Source organism: Sturnus vulgaris, unplaced genomic scaffold (assembly GCF_052056855.1).
Source record: "Sturnus vulgaris isolate bStuVul1 unplaced genomic scaffold, bStuVul1.hap1 Scaffold_180, whole genome shotgun sequence".
Taxonomy (NCBI): domain Eukaryota; kingdom Metazoa; phylum Chordata; class Aves; order Passeriformes; family Sturnidae; genus Sturnus; species Sturnus vulgaris.
The window spans coordinates 2,055,875-2,073,424 of NW_028276110.1; positions in this window are offsets into that span (position 1 = coordinate 2,055,875).

Genomic DNA, 17,550 nt, shown 5'->3' on the forward strand with positions numbered 1-17,550 from the left:
AACAGGCAAAATGCAGGGGACAAAATCAGTTTATTCAACAGCAGAAAATCAGTTTAATCAACAACAGCAATGCATTTCATCAAATGCCAACAACTCAGTTACGGTAAAGGGGAGAGGTATAGGATAGGGAAAGGGGAAGGAAAGGAAGGGATGGGAGAATAGCTACCAACAGACGAGCCGGGCGACCTCATGGGTCATCCGATAGACGAGTCCTCGTCCATGGGGAGATCTCAGGGGTCTTCATCAGTGGAGAGATCTCAAAGGGTCTTTTCCAGAGGGTCGCTCTTTTATAGTCCTTCTCCAAAGCGAGTGGCTTCTGGCCAAGAGGTGGGAAGATTTATGGACCATTGTGTGGTGCTGCAGGAGACAGGTACGGACAAGCAGTCCTCAGTTGGTACAACACAACCTCTGGTTGGTGCCACGACAGCACGGTCCAGTGAACACAATACACCAGCACACAGTCATGAGCATCCACCTTGGCCCGGCCAGGAAACCATTGTTGGGAGTCAGCCTGGGTGGGGTCCTCGAGGTCTCCTTGCGACTGTCAGGAGGCAAAATCGAGGGGAACTTCGGACCGACCCTTACACCACCCCGTGACTCACGATCGTCGTCAAGAGCACTCCTTTGTAGAGTTGTAGTGAAGTCTTCAGTTGTGGCGTCTTCAGGACTCGTCCAAGTTGGTAGCATATCCCGGAAAACAGAGACAGGAAAGTAGGAAAAAGATAAGGGACAGGATAAGGAAAAGGAGAAAAGGGAAAACAAAACAGATTAATTATGTTCAATTTTGTTGATTGCTAACGACTTCAAATGATTTGTTCAATTCTTTAAATTTTTTCAATTTTGATTAGAAATAAATCAATTTTTAAAGCAAGTTTTTGATTAAACAATTCTAATTGAAATTAGAAGATTAAAAAAAAAATATTCATTTTTTATTTTATTTGAAACCTTGTGTCAATAACCCTAGGGATGTCAACAGTAGCCGATCTGGGTATATCTGTCACAGATGTCAATTGTGTTAATCGTTTCGTTATTCTCCAAGTCATGATGTATAGAATTGCTGACAAAACAAAACCAATTAAAACTAAAATCAAAAGAACAATGGTGGGATGACACAATTTGTTCAGGACACCTGTAGCAGTAGGTGACCACCCAAATAGAGTATCCCACCACCTGTGTTCAGCATCTGTCTTTACCCTTTCTAAAACACGATGTATTTTTTCCACATTGTGATGAACAGCTATTAGAGTTTTCTGTCCGTTTTTCTTGATCTTCTCCAAAATTTCGATCAGATCTTGGTGGAGCAACAATTGCTTCACCAGAGAGAGGTTCATTCCAATTGGAGTGGGCAATAGATGGTGGATCAGTGTGTAACTTGACTGCAAAAGGTGGTGAGAAGTAACTGGGGCTACATAGGAAAAATCACATCCTGAAATCCTAGTAAAATTGCAGACACAAAAGTTTAAATGATTTTTAGTATTCAGTACCAAATTTTCTATAAAAACACTATCACAAGCAGTTCTAAAGCATGCACATCCATTGCCTATATATACTAATACAGTTTCAGGAATCTCATTTGGATGGATTTCAAAGTTACAAACATTCTGTTCTGTGTCCAAGCAGATATCTTGAGCTCTGATTGCATTACTTTCACAGATAAACCCTTGTTGTTCCTGGACAATACAAGTTTCCAAATTGACAGTTTGCCATTTCTCAACAATTTGACAGGCCCATTCCCTATGCTCGAAAGGATAGAGAATAGCTCCATCATGGTTCAACCCCAATGCAATGATGGGGAATATTGAATGCACTGAAGCATTACGAATTGTCAGTACAAAGGCTGTGGCTGTGTTTGTGCTGGATCACAGGTAAAATTCACTAAGTTCCACCAGGACTGGAATTCTCTTTCAAAATCGGTGGCACTGTCCCAGACTATTTTTCGAATTTCAGTGGGAAAAGTGCCTTCCTCACCTTCTCTTATAATTGAAGCAGCAACCAACTGCATCCACAACTGGGCCTGGATACAGCTGAGAGCCAGAGAGATGTTATTTTGTGTAGCACCAAGTGCATCGATTATCAATTTGTGGTCATTTACATTTACCTTTTCCCAACTTGGTAATATGTTTGATAACAACCATTGTTGGGTCCCCAAAGCTGTCAAGGCTGTTTGCAGGGGCTGTTATAATTTGGTTACATCTCCAGCTGTGGTAGCCAATTTATTCATTAGTACTTCTGAATCGATGCTATTCAAAATTCCCAATCCTGTTCCCACAACACCGGTTATGTCTCTTGCCATTCGTTTTTTAGCAGGATTTCATTTCCGCAGCCAGATTGTCCATCCCTCAAAAGAAGTCTGTAGAAAGGGTGAACAAACTGGTTGGACTTCTGAGACATTATTTTGCATCAATAATTTGATTTGTTTGAGAGACCATGCCGGATTAAACAATATTTGTTGTTAGCCAGTTTTTTCTAATTACATAAGGTCCAAATTGAAAAATCGTAGGGCTTAGCACAACCGGTGGTTGGGTAGTAGGTGTTACAACATTAACATCAAGTTCTCCCCAGTATTTTGTATCATTTTTTCCACACATGATTTTATAGGAAAATTGTACAGCAGTTAGGTTTAACCAACAGTCTTGCTTTTGGGTTTTGCAATATAAAGTCCGGCCATGAGATCCTATGCCATAACTGTATGCAGGTTCGGTGAGGGATCCAGTTGCTAATTTACAAGTTATTGCGACATCATCACCTTGTGTCACCATGAAAGGAGGAAAAACCTTGGTTTGTCATCCAACACTAAGGGGGGTGCTTCTTCATGTCCCTCGGTGTTCTTCTGTGAAAAGTAAACACAGAGTCTGCCTCCAGGAGGCAGGAGATTAAAATGATGGAACTATCCAGTGTGTAGCGTGGACTGGAATTCTGTTAACTTCCCAATCATTTTGCTGCTGAAAAGGAAGCCACTCCTTTAAATACATCAAAAGGAGACCACTCTGTACCTCCTTTAAACACAGCATAGGAGTCAGTGTAGATGTAAACAAGAGACGTATTCTGTACCTCAACTTGGAAAACACTCCAAACAACTGTCAGCTCCGCAGCTGCCCTGTATTTCCACACCTTTCCCTGTCGTTTGGCAACAGCATCAATGAACCGAGAATTTACTGATTGTTCAGGGGAGAAAGGAGTGGCCACTTTACTTACCAAGGCGGGTTTGTCATGGCTATTAGCCAAGCTCTCAGTTTCTTGCATTGCCAGATTTTTTACAGCTCTTTCTATCACTGAGAAGATGTTACAGTAATGTTCTATCTGGGCATACCACTTCCTAACTGAGGATCTTTGGGCCACCCCGTGAAGTGGAGGGGTCTCAATAGTGACTGTGATGTGTTTTCTCCAGAACACTAATAATTCTAGAGCCTGTTGAAGCTCTTTCTTGGATTCAGGCAATTTAATTTGATCTAAGGAGGTTAGAGTGTCAGGTGGAATACATGTCATGCCTTCTTTCCACCAAATTCCCAGGAGCTTCACTTCCTGAGAAGATATTTGAATTTTCTCTGGGGGAATTTGTAAGTCAAGGCTTTCCAAATGAGAGATTATTTTTTGGTTGGGTATCCCCCACTAGTTCTATTTTATCCCCTCCCACAAGAATATCATCAATGTATTGATAGACAGCTGTATTGTCAGGTTTGGGTATCTTTTCTAATTCCTGTGCTAAAGTGTGGTGAGCCAAAGTGGGGGAATGTTCATACCCTTGGGAAAGCCCAGTGCAGGTGTACTGCTTTGGCTCAACTCCCAGAACCTGTGCAGGAGATTGATTTGGTACATTGTTCAGAACTTGTGGAAAAGGTTGCTCGGCAGATGCATCACTGATATAATCATATTCTATTTTAATCACAGGTTTCAAGATGGGGCAGTAGTGTTCCCCACAATTTTTCATCAAAGTTAGGTCTTTTGGAGGGTATATTGGATTAATGTGAACAGCCTCCTTCCCCTGTGTTTCTTTTGGTGAATCAGCATGCTTTGAATTTTTGGCTCGTTCTTCTCTTAAGGCAGCTTTTAACAAGTTATTTTCATCTCGCAACAAATGGTTCTCATTCCTTTCTTGATCTAATTGATTTTGCAAAATCTGAACAAGATTTTTTAGAGTCTATAATTGCTCTTTCCTCACTTCTTCGCTTATAGCGAGTTTCTATGGCAGCTACAAGACAAGCTCCCAAAACTGAGCAGAGCATGGTTTTATTTTTGCCCAGTTTGAACTTTGATTCATGTTGCAAAGAACATATTCTATCAATCACATTCTCGAGATTAAGCCAATTATTGTTTGCCCATTCCTCCCCACCTTGGAACAGTCTGGCACTATACTTAGCTAATAGAGCATAAAATGCAGCTTTATCTGTTACAGTGGAATTCTCAGTCATTTTGTGAAGGGATAGGAAAAAAACACAACAGGGAGGTCTATTGCTTAAGTTACCACACACAACGAAACAGCTTTCACTGTGTGCCCCCCTTCGCTTCCCTGTGCGGGTGAAGAGACCAAACTACTTGGGAGGCACTCCTTAGTTACAAAACACCAGGTTGTCTCTTCACTGCACCAAGTAGTCAAACATCATAAAAAACAACAACAACAACAGTGTCCCGCCTTTTGCACCAGTAGATCTTTTGTGAAATTCTGACAACCGAGCCCTCAAGTGAGTCTGGGGATGCTCCACACCAAGGTGTCTGCAGTCTGCGGGAAATCAGAAAAAACCCCCTTGCTTTCTAGACAGGCTCACCCCTTCAAGGTGGCCAGCTAGGTGCGGCTGGAGTAAGACTTCCTTCCCCTGATACAGACTACAGACAACCTTGCATCCCTTCTGTCTGCCAGAAAATCCTGTCCGTGACGCCAATTTAATGTCACGATCCGCTATTAATGCAGAGTGGGGGTCGTGATGGTTTGTTTGATCTCAAAGGTGCAAACAGGCAAAATGCAGGGGACAAAATCAGTTTATTCAACAGCAGAAAATCAGTTTATTCAACAACAGCAATGCATTTAATCAATGCCAACAATTCAATTGCGGTAGAGGTGAGAGGTATAGGAAACAAAGTACAGGGAGAGAGGAAGGAAAGAAAGGGATGGGAGAATAGCTACCAACAGACGAGCCGGGCGACCTCATGGGTCACCCGATAGACGAGTCTCCATCCATGGGGAGATCTCAGGGGTCTTCTCCAGAGGGCAGACAAGTCTTCATCAGTGGAGATATCTCAAAGGGTCTTTTCCAGAGGGTCGCACTTTTATAGTCCTTCTCCAAAGTGAGTGGCTTCTGGCCAAGAGGTGGGAAGATTTATGGACCATTGTGTGGTGCTGCGGGAGACAGGTGCGGTAGAGCAGTGCTCAGTTGGTACAACACAACCTCTGGTTGGTGCCACAACAGCACAGTCCAGTGAACACAATACACCAGCACACAGTCACGAGCATCCACCTTGGCCAGGCCAGGAAACCATTGTTCGGAGTCAGCCTGGGTGGGGTCCTCGAGGTCTCCTTGTGATGGTCGGGAGGCAAAATTGAGGGAAACTTCGGACCGACCCTTACACACGTGGCCAGAATAACTCCCTAAGCTGCAGAAAAGTATATCTAGCAAGATATTAGGAAGGTGTAAGTTTAATATTGGAGCCCTGTGCATTGTATTTTACAGCTTACAAGTAGGTATTGTGTTTGAAATAAGCAAGTATTGTTTTAACCAAAGGTATATGTGTACTTATAGTGGTTAGATAGAACTATTGTCAATATGTTTTTGCTTTTGTGATTGGTCAAAAACCTTTCACACTGTGTTGTAACATCACGTTCTCTGGCTGTTGCTGAGGATGTAAGCTGCTGGCATCTTCCCACTGTCCCAACCTTGTAATGAGACTGATGCTTGGGAGGAAAAAAATAATAGTAAAGCAGCTCGAGACACCTTCCGCAGCAGTCCCATCCCTTTTATGCTTCTATGTGTAAAACCCCTGGCCAGCATGAGAGACCAGTGACATTTAGGAACCTTCTGGAACCAAGGGTCCACTATGACACTGCAGAAACAAGGAGATCATTGTTGGTACTATGGAAGCTCATGGAACCAAGCAGCCATTGTGACACTCCAGGACCTCGTTGAACCAGGGAGACCATTGTGACACTCCAGAACCTCATGGCACTGAGGGTTTATTGTGACACAGCAGGGTCCCATGGAACCACTTGTCCATTGTGACAATGCAGATGCCAGGAGACCATGGTGACACCATGGAAGTTCACAGAACCAAGGATCCATTGTGACACAGCAAGGCCTTGTGGTATCATAGAGACCATTGTGACAGTACAGAACCTCATGGAACCAAGGGTCCATTGTTAGAGTCCAGATCCAAGGACATCATTGGGACACTATAGAACCTCATGGGACCAAGATTACATTGTCGTACAGTGACACTTCATGGAACCAAGGAGCCACTGTGACACAGCAGGGCCCCATGGGACCAATGGTCCATAGTGATACTGAGGATCCAGGGAGATCATGGTGATACCACAGAACCTCATGGAACCAAGGACACCATTGTGACACTGAGGAACCTCATGGAACCAAGCAGCCATTTTCACACTGTGCAACCAAGGAGAGCACTGCTGACTGTAGAAAACCTCATGGAACTGAGGGGCCATTGTAATACAGCGAGGCTTCGTGGAACCAAGGGGCCATGGTGACACTGTGGGGCCTCATGGAACCAAATATTCATTGTGACACTGCAGGGCTGCTTTAACCAATTGTCCATTGTGATACTGCAGATCCAAGAGACCGTGGTGACACTATGGCAGTTCATGGAACCAAGGGGCTGTTGTGACACACCAAGGCCTTGTGGAACCAAGGAGAGCATTGTGGCAGTGCAGAACCAAGGAGGCCATTTTGACAGTATGGACCCAAATGGAACCAAGGATCCATTGTTATACAGCAGGGCCTCATGGAACCAAGGGGCAGTTCTGAAACTGTGCAAGGGGCATAATGGAGACAAGGACACCATTGTTGCTGAAACCCAAAGGATAGAAACTTTTGAACACAGTTTTGAGTATCTGAAAGCAGATATTCTTTATTACAGCATGGTGGTCACTTTGGCAAACCTTCCTCCATTCAAGTGCACTAAGCATCGAATGAAAAGAGTTTTTATCAGACACACTGGTTAGATACTCTTTAGCTATCCCCACTTTCTCTGAATTTACTGGACATAGTTGCACTCCTTATCACAAGTCCTATATGGTTCTTTGGGGTCTGCCTTCAACATCCAGTGCCCTTTTCAGGGGCCTTCTCCTCAACCCCCACTTTTCAGTAAGGGCAATATTATTGATTTGTAGAACTTCTTTTGTCAGCCTTGCAGAGATGAGCTGGCATCCTCCTTGCATTTTGTGTGACTTCTGTTTGCCTCAGCTACATCCTTTATCCATTTCTCCAAGGCTGTTCTGTTCTGTTGTACTGTCCTTGACAAGAGTAAATGTTGTTCTGTTCTCCTGTCCTTGTCACAGTGCTCGCCCCACATGAGGCGAGTCTGCAACCCCCTCCAACCCATGGGCTTGGGGTGGGCAAGTGTTCCTGAGGGAACAGGGATGGGACAGCTGGGCTGGACTGACCCAAGGGATGTTTCATTCCATGTTATAACACGATCAGCAATAAACTGAAAGTAGTGGGGGGCAAGGGGTGTAGGGAATTGATGCATTTTTTAAGACATTTTTATTTAAAACAGCACCTACACATACAGAATCCACTCCTGCCACAGCATGGTTAAATATTTTCTGCTGCTAGGAGATTTCCTGTGGATTTATTTAACTTCTGTGTATGGTCTTTGCTTTTTGTGCTTGCTTGGTTCATGGAGTTTTTTCTGTTGTGGCTGGGTCTTGCTTTGTTGTTATTTTTTGGTTGGGTTTGATTTTTCCCTATTGAACTGTCTTTTAATTGATATATAACCTCTACCTTTTCTTGTTGCTTGATTGGCCCCTGATGGCAAGAGAAATTTACTCAACTCAGTCATTTTGCCCAATTACATTTTGCAGTCACCATTAACTAGATGAGTTTGGTCATAGACTCCCTGCAATTTGGTAGCATCTACAAAGGAATTGAAAGTGCATTTCATGCCCTTATAGTGATAATAGAAATGTTCCACACTGGTGGTCAAGGACTGGTCACTGAGGGATGTCACCAGGGAGTGTCTGCCCAGAGGACTCTGTGCCATGGATGACATTTGACCCTGATTGTTCAGCCAAATTCCCACCCACCCCATGTTCCACTCCTGCAGCCCAGCTCTCTCCAATCTGGCTCTGAGGGGAGCACAGCAGACCATGTCCCAGGCCTGGCTAAAGTCTGGGCACACAACATCCCCTTCTTTTCCTTCTCACGGGGGTTCTGCAATCCCTGCCTTTGCTGCCAGTGCCTGGAATGGCTGCAGGAGGATTTGCCACCTGCCCTTCCCTGCTGAGCCTGACCTGTCTGTGACTGTCCCAGTGCCCCTCCCTGTCCTGTTTGCAGACTGGTTCCATGTCTGCCCTTCCCAAGTGCCCAGGACCCTCTGGGATGGCTCTGTCCTTTCCAAGGGGTTTGAGAGAGGTCTCACAGTGACACTTCCCAGCCTTCTCAACATCCCTGACTCCAAAGGCCTTTTCCACATCCCTCAGTTCCAGGTCAGTGCCCAGAGCACAGCCCTGTCCAGGTCCTTGGGGTGGTGCAGAAGGGAAGCAGCTCTGATTTCTCCCCACAGAGAACTCCAATGGTCTCTCTGTGCAGTCCATGGCTGTCCTGAGCACTTTTTCCTGGAACCTCCCTGCCAGAATGTTTCTCTCTATGCAATTCTAACCACGGCCCAGTAATGAATTCAGGTGTTTTCCCAGAGTGTAGTGGCCTCAAGGCACTGTTTGTGCCACCAGAACTGTGCCACCCCTGAGTGCTGATGATGGTGTTTGTGCTCACTCGGGTTCATCTCCCCCTACACACACGATGCTCTGCTGAAATCTCCTCAGTACACACCAAACATGGCCTGCTGGCCTGGTCACTTGGTGTCCCTCCATGCAGGGACAAACAACCTCCTGCAGCTGGGGGAGAGGCCAGTGCTGGGTGTGGTGTTTGCAGGGGCTGGTGTGGGACAATTGCCCTGGGGCACCTTCCCAGGCTGTGCCCAGTACAAAGACACAGCCCAGGCCCTGCCCTGCTGCTCCTCAGGTCCATCCCAGCAGCTCTGGCTGTGCCAGGACACTGCTGTGTGCCCCCTGCACACTGCCCCTCTGCCCCAGGCTCCTCACTGTCTCTGCTGAACACAAGCACGGTAGATACTGATGGAGCAATACTGTGACTAATGGCATCCCTTGGTGGAAAATATAATCAGAAGTTAAAAAAACGAAAAACAAGTGGAAAAATAGAATACACCAAATAGAATAACAAAAAAGACACATGGCCCAAAGCAGTCTGGGCAGTCTGTAATGAGTTCCATTCTGAATGCTATGCAGAACAATCAGGCACTTTATTGTTTCTGAAAAGCACAGAGTGGTCATATTCCTCAGGGCATCCTCAAGCTCCTGGTCCCTCAGGCTGTAGATGAGGGGTGCAGTGCTGGAGGCAGCACCGAGTACAGAACTGACAGTGCCAGAGGCAGGGATGGGCACCAGGGTGGCACAGGTGACCTTTGGGCTTTGCAGGGCCCAGGCACAAGGGCTGTGCCAGAGGCAGGGCTGAGGTCACACTCTGTGGGCTGGGGCAGAGCCCAGCCAGAAATCCCCCCTGAGCCAGCAGCTCTGCAGTGGTGGCCACCAGGCCGGCTTGCCCAGGAGGCTTCTGGCCATGGCCTGCAGGGAGCTGCTGCTGCCAAGGTGCCTTTGGTGCCTCAGGCTCTGCTTGGCACAGGTCCCACCATGGCTCTCTGCTCTTGTGCCCAAGCCCTTCCCTGTGCTGGGGCTGGCCTGGGGCTTTTCCTGCAGCAGGACCTGGGCTGGCCATGGCACAGGAAAGGCAATTCCTGCTGGAGCAGGAGGCTCTGCCTGGAATGGGCTCAAACAACTCCAGCAAGGCCCTGTTTGCAAAGCTCCAGGGGGAAATGAAGGAGGGGGGTTCACGCTGCTTTTGGGGTGAATAATGCCTGAAACCAGCCTGCGTCCTCCATCCCAAAATTCAACATCCTGAGAGAGATGAAGCTGTGGCAGAGCTGGTAAAATCCCCAGAGAAAGGAACAGCCAAGTGACACCACTGAGAACTTGTGCAGAGCTGCTGAGCTGGCACAGCCTGGGCACATCTGACTGACAGGGCAGCACTTCAGACTGGAAAAGCCCCATCCCTAATTTTAGTGGCAGCATCTCCTGACATTTCCCTTCTTTAAGGGGTGTGGAGATTCCTCGCTGGAGTGGAGACACCCCTCAGGGCCACTGCTTGAGGCTGAGCTAAAGAGATTTGCCCAGGGTTCTTGGGCTGGGGGAGTGACACCCATCTCTACTTAGTTCTGCTTTGATACAATTGCTACAAGCGCTACAATTCCTAGAGCACTACATTAAAATAGATGTTACAGCTCCTATACTGTGGAGTAAATGATTCTGATTAAGACCTTTATATCTAATCATGATCACAATTAATCGTAACTCTATGTATAAAATTGCTTCTGGTTTGCCATCCTTAATGTTGAGGGACAAAGTTGTACAAGTTGCAATTCCACCTGTATAAGCCTTTAATATGAATCCTTGACAAAGTCTGGGGCTGGGATTGGATCCAGGCACTCCCAGGCTCCTCTCACAGAAGGAGTTTAGAAAGCCTGGGGGTCCTGGTTTGGGGGAGCTTGGGGGTGTAATTGGGGTGTTGGGGGGTCCTTACTGCGCCTTGTGACCCAACAGGAGCTTCTCTAATGAACTTTGTGTGAAGCTCCCACTGTGCCCATGACAGGAACCCCTGTGAGTGTCTGTGACATCCCGGCTCTTTGGCAGCCTGGGCACTCCTGGGGTGTCACCCTGGAACCCCTGTGAGTGTCTGTGCCCTCACTGTTCTTTAGGAGCACAGGGATGTCCCCACTGCACTCCTGCCACTGCCTGTGACAAATTGGCTCCCTGGCAGGGCAGAGACACCTCTGTTGTCACTGTGGAGCCCTGTGACTGTCACCTCATGAGCCTTAGGAAGATTAAGGAGCCCTGGGATGTCCCCATGGAGCCCCTGTGACTGAGTGTGACCAAACAGATCTTCAGGAGCCCAGAGACCCCTCAGATGTCCCCATGGAGCCCCTGTGCCTGCACGTGAGCTCACAGCTCTTGAGCAGCCTGGAAACCCCTGGAATCTGTTCATTCCTGCTCTGCTGAGGATGGATCCTCAGCAACTTGGAAGTTCTCTAATGACTTTTAGTTCTCCAGAGACTTGTTCAGCTCTTAAGTTCAGGAATTCAGTGACAAAGGCTCCTTAATATTTCAAAACACCCCAAGAAAGCAAGCCCCTGGGAATAAATTCATTTTAAGTCTTTAATTCTTCTGTGGTTAATAATACAGATTTCAGAAATGTATTCAAAGAGAATATACCATGTTTTTTTCATAAAGGGACTTTTTTTGTCCTATTTAGTTTTATTTTCCTTTTTATAGATTAATATCAGTAATCTCCAGTTGATAGTGATCCTGAGAACCTCCTAATGCAGACTGAATAGAGATGAAAATCAAGACCCTTTATGGCTGACAATCAATCACACTCTGTCCCTACCCCCACCCCGACATTTCCCCCATCCAACCCCTGGCACTCAGAGCAGTCTTGTGCAAATCTGAGTTCCCTCCAATCCAGGCTGTGCCTGCAGCTTTCAGCTCCTTGGCTCCAACTCCCACCTGCTTTCCTTGGAGAAGGAGCTGCCTGAGACACAGAGGGATGTTCATTTATTGTCAGCAAACAAAACCAAAGGCAGGCACAGCTCCATAAAAAACAGAATTCCAGCACAAGGAGTGCTGGGCAATGGAGCCACATCCAGGGGTGTCCCCAGGGCTCAGGATTGGGGCCAGGACAGTGAAATCTCTTTCTTGCTGATCTGGACGAGGGCATGGAGGGCACCCTGAGTCAGTGTCCAGGTGAGGCCAAGCTGGGTGGGAGTGTGGCTGTGCTGCAGGGCAGGAAGCTCTGCAGAGGGATCTGGACAGGCTGGAGCCATGGGCCCAGGACAATTGGATGAGGTTCACCAAGGCCAAGGGCTGGCTCCTGCCCTGGGCTCACAACCACCCCAAATCCCTGCCTGTGCCCTGCCCCTGATCCCCACAGCCTGTCCTGTTTCCTTCATCCCTTCATTGCCAGGGACTTTCTGGGACAAGGCAGCTCTGCTGTGGGGATGGAGGGAGGTGCAAGTGCCAGCACTGCAGTGGGAACCACAACTCATCAGGTTTGTGTCCTTTGGGGGTCAGCAACTGGTGAGACTCAGAGGCACAGAAGGTTTCTCTTCGTGGCCAACATAAAAAAAGGTACCCATGATAAAATTCAATAAACTTCAAAATTCTTTCCTCAGCTCTGTGCAATGTCAAAGTAGTATCTGATGTATCCACCATGAACAAGGTATTTCCGTACAGGAACAGTTTTAGACACAGACATTAGAAAGGTTGATTCTATGATAGATTTAAACATAATTATTACGGTGACTAATGTGGAATGTCCAGAGAACAACTGGAGGAGGAAATCTGGGAGCAATGGCAAGGCCATAGGAGCTGGTCTAGGGAAGAAATGTCCTTAGACATGGCCATTTAAATAGGAGAGGTGGAAACACCCAAATGAAGAGGGACATGAAATAATAGACAGTGTAGTGGTAACACAGGTACAGGGGAAGATCAGGATTTCTTGTCCTGCCATCAGTACACATCCAGGAAATTTCTATTCTCTTCTGGTGGGAAATTTTTGGTATTTCATAAAGTACTCAAATGCCCCAGCTAATGAGATGTGCTCGTGCACCTCACAAGCTGCAGGTCCCCTACAGCCCCAGAGGGCTCCTGTCCCATAAACATCTGCTCCAGCCCATTCCAAAATGGGGAACAGCATCATCCCAAGATCATCAGGGAGCTGAGGTTGGAAGGGACTTTAGAAAGTCTGCAGTTTGTGTTCTTTGGGGATCAGGAACTGGTGAGACTCAGAGGCACAGAAAGGCTTCTCTTCATGGCCAACATAAAGAATTGTAAACACCATAAAATTTTAAAAACATCGGAAGTCCTCCCTCAGAAATATGAGATGACTCAGCAACATCTGACATGCCCATAATCCACAAGGGATATCCATACATCAACATTTTTGGACAAAGACAAAGGTAATTGTAAAAGACATAAACACAAGATATTGACTATTGAGTTATTTAAAGTTATGAAAAACTGGGCAACTGCCTGAAGCTCAAAGTTTGAAGACACTCAATTGAGAGGCTTTGGAATGGCCAGAGCAAAGCTAGAGGATGAAATCTGGGAGCAATGGGGAGGACATAGGTCCAGCTGCTCTAGTTAAGAGATGTCCTTAGACATGGCAATTTAAACAGGAGAGGTGGAAACTCCTGAATGAAGAAGGACATGAAATAATAGACAGAATATTGGTGACACAAATAGAGGGAAAGATCAATATTTCTTCTCCCACCATTGTACAGTTCCAGGAAATTCCTGCTCCCTCCTGGCGGGAAAAATTTTACATTTCTTAAAGTTCTCAAATGCCCCAGCTAATGAGATGTGCTCGTGCACCTTGCAAGCTGCAGGTCCCCTACAGCCCCAGAGGGCTCCTGTCCCATAAACATCTGCTCCAGCCCATTCCAAAATCGGGAGCAGCATCGTCCCAGGAGCATCAGAGAGCTGAGGTTGGAAGGGACTTTAGAAAGTCTGCAGCCCAGCCTGTCAGAAACTGGGTCAGACCAAGGGGTTCAAGGCTTGATTTGGTGTGGATTGGAAAATCCCAAAGGCCAGGGCTGGGGCAGCATCTCAGAACCTGTCTGAGCCCATGAGAACAAAGGTTTTCCCCGTGTCCTGTCTGACCTCCCCTCATTCCCCTTCCACCCATTGACTTTTGTTCCCCCCAGCCCCCCCAGTGCAGAGCCTGGCTCTGTGTTCTCCATCAGCTCCTGGCTGGCACTGCCAGGCTGGCATGAGGAGCCCCTCAGCCTTCCCTGCTCCAGAATGGACAAGCCCAGCTCCCTCAGCCTCTCCTCACAGCCAAAGGGCTCCAGTCCCACCTTGGAGGCCCTTCCCTCACCCTGCTTCAGCTGCCAGACATCTTTCCTGCCCTGGGCAACCCAAACCAGGCCCCAGTGACCTGGATAATCCACGGCCTTGATGTCCTGGTCACACAGCCCAGGGTGCTCCTGTCCTGCCTTGCTGCCAGGGCACTCGGCTGCCTCCTTCCCAGCTCCTGCCCACCAAGAGTTTTCTGCCAGGGCAGATGGATGCGGGGAGGGCTGTGGATGTTGTCTACCAGAATTTCAGCCTTTGACACCATGTCCCAGAGCATTTACTGGAAAAGCTGAAGCCTGTGGCTTGGACCAGTTCACCCTTCTGTGGGCTAAGAACTGGCTGGATATTCAGGCCCAGAGATTGGTGGGGAATGGTGCCACATCCAGCGTGTGTGCAGTGGTGTCCCATAGGGATCAGTGTGGGCCCAGTCCTGTTTAACATCTTGATTGGTGATCTGGATGAGGGAATTGAATAACCTGTCAGCAAATGTGCAGATGGCAGCAAGCTGGCTGTGAGTGTGGATGTGCTGGAGGGTAGGAGGGCTCTGCAGAGGGACCTGGACAGGCTGGATCCAGGGCCGAAATCCAACAAGGAGAGATTTAAAAAGACCAAGTACCAGGTCCTGCATTTTGGCCACAACAACCCCTGCAGTGCTACAGGCTGGGACAGAGTGGCTGGACAGCAGCCAGGCAGAAAGGGACCTAGGGGCACTGATGGAAAACAGGCTGGACATGAGCCAGCAGTGTGCCCAGGTGGCCAAGAAGGCCAATGGCAGCTGGCCTGGATCAGGAATGGTGTGGCCAGCAGGAGCAGAGCTGCTGTACAACCCCTGACCTGCCCCCAACTCTGCACACAGACATTCCTGCTGCAGCTCCAGAGAAGGAGGATCTCCAGTGCAAACTTTGTTGGGATATCCTTTAGTTCGTTTAAAGCCACAGAGAACACAACCCCTATTGGCAGAGTCTGGGGCCACAGACATGGTGGAAAGGCAAAAAAATGAGAAATGTCATAAATAATGCGCTTATTTTGTGGACAAGATTGTTAGACTAAAAGAGAGGTAAAAACTCCCTAAAATCAAAAATTAAGAGCTATCAAAAACGACTCATATTACAAGTGACTTGCAGAAATTGGCAACAGATTTAATGTTTCTTAAACCATCCAGAGATCAGTGTCCACACTGCAGCCTTGAGGTCCTGGTTCCTCAGGCTATAGATGACAGGGTTCAGAGCTGGAGGCACCACTGAGTACAGAACTGACACCGCCAGATCCAGAGATGGGGATGAGATGGAGGGGGGCTTCATGTAGGCAAATGTTCCAGTGCTGATAAACAGGGAGACCACAGCCAGGTGAGGGAGGCAGGTGGAAAAGGCTTTGTGCCGTCCCTGCTCAGAGGGGATCCTCAGCACAGCCCTGAAGATCTGCACATAGGAGAAAACAATGAACACAAAACAGCCAAAACCTAAACAGGCACTAACAGCAATGATCCCAAGTTCCCTGAGATAGGATTTGGAGCAGGAGAGCTTGAGGATGTGTGGGATTTCACAGAAGAACTGGCCCAGGGCATTGCCCTGGCACAGGGGCAGGGAAAATGTATTGGCTGTGTGCACCACTGAATAGAGAAAGGCACTGGCCCAGGCAGCTGCTGCCATGTGGGCACAAGCTCTGCTGCCCAGGAGGGTCCCGTAGTGCAGGGGTTTGCAGATGGACACGTAGCGGTCGTAGCACATGATGGTCAGGAGGAAATACTCTGCACCAATGAAGAACAGAAAGAAAAAGAGCTGAGCAGCACATCCTGCATAGGAGATTTTGTTGGTGTCCCAGAGGGAATTGTGCATGGCTTTGGGGACAGTGGTGCAGATGGAGCCCAGGTCGCTGAGGGCCAGGTTGAGCAGGAAGAAGAACATGGGGGTGTGCAGGTGGTGGCCGCAGGCTACGGCGCTGATGATGAGGCCGTTGGCCAGGAGGGCAGCCAGGGAGATGGCCAGGAAGAGGCAGAAGTGCAGGAGCTGCAGCTGCCGCGTGTCTGCCAATGGCAGCAGGAGGAAGTGGCTGATGGAGCTGCTGTTGGACATTTGCTGTGTCTTGGCGTGGGGATCTGTAAGAAAAGTAATCATGGAATAGTTCAGTTTGGAGAGGATTTTAAATATCCCAGCTCAGCTTGGTGGCACTTTCCCCCCACTGCCTGCCCAGGGCTCTGCTGCCTGGAGCTGTCCCTGCCAGCAGCTGCTTCCCTGTGCCCAGGGCTGCGCCCTGCCAGTGCTGCCAGAGCCCAGCCCAGCCCTGGGGGCTCAGCTCTGCCCTGCACACCCCTCCCAGCACAGGGCACTGCCCAGGACCAGCTCTGCCTCTGCAGGCTCTGATGGCAAAATCACAGTAACCCTGAGGAGGGTGGAAAAGTGACACTGATGCTCCCTGTGAGGGACCCTGTGCTGATTTCTGTCACTGACCACTTTATTAAGGTCTGAGATATAAATTCCTTATTTCTCTCTACCTGAACTGAGAGATAAATATCTATGTACAATTTCCCATCTAGGAAACCCAGAGCAGTAAACTAAAAAAGCAGCATTTTCCTTTTTCTGTAGTCCTTGAGTTGCTGTGATCCCTGTACAATCTGCTTGGAAATGTTCGAGAGTTAAATGTCATGCTGAGAGCAGCAGTCCTGAACAATGCAGCGTCCTCACCCCACAAGGACAACCCTTCCAAGCCTCACCAGCTGTCTCCTTCCACCCAGACCTTGTCCCCCAGTGCTGCGAGCAGCTCCCAGGGCTGGCTGAGAGCTGTCCCTGGCAGGCAGCAGAGTCCCTGCCCCAGCACAGCACCCTGGGCTGCAGGACCCTGCTCTGCACCACAGCCCTGGGCACCCCTGGCTGCTCTGCACAAGAGATCATCAGAGAATGTACTCACACAGTCTGCAGGCATTGGGATGTTGCAGCTTTAGGAGATCACTGCAGGAGCTGCAGCTGCATTGTCCTGCAGCCAGAGGCTTCCTGTGCCAAGGGCTGGGAGTGATTCTGCCCCAGTCACTTCTGAGCATCTTCCCAGCCCTGACTGATTGAAGCTCTCTGTGCCTCTGTGCTGTGCCCGGGGTGGCTGCAGGCAGTGCCCCAGCCCTGCTGAGCTGTGCACAGGAGCTGCTCATCAAGAGAAATGTGGTTTTGAAGCTCTTCTTGGTTTCCAGGATCTCCCTCTCTGTCAGGAGCCCAGCCCAGTTCATCAGCAGAGACACATCACAAGGTTTTTAATGACCCTCTTGGGGTTTGTGCTGAGGCCCTGAACATCTGTACTTGAGTGAGAGTTGAAGAAATCTCTTAAGAACTTCAAGTCAGAATCTAAAGTTTCCTAAATTTTTAATGGGTCCCACTGAGGGACACAACTGAGAAAGTGTCCCCAGGTTCCAG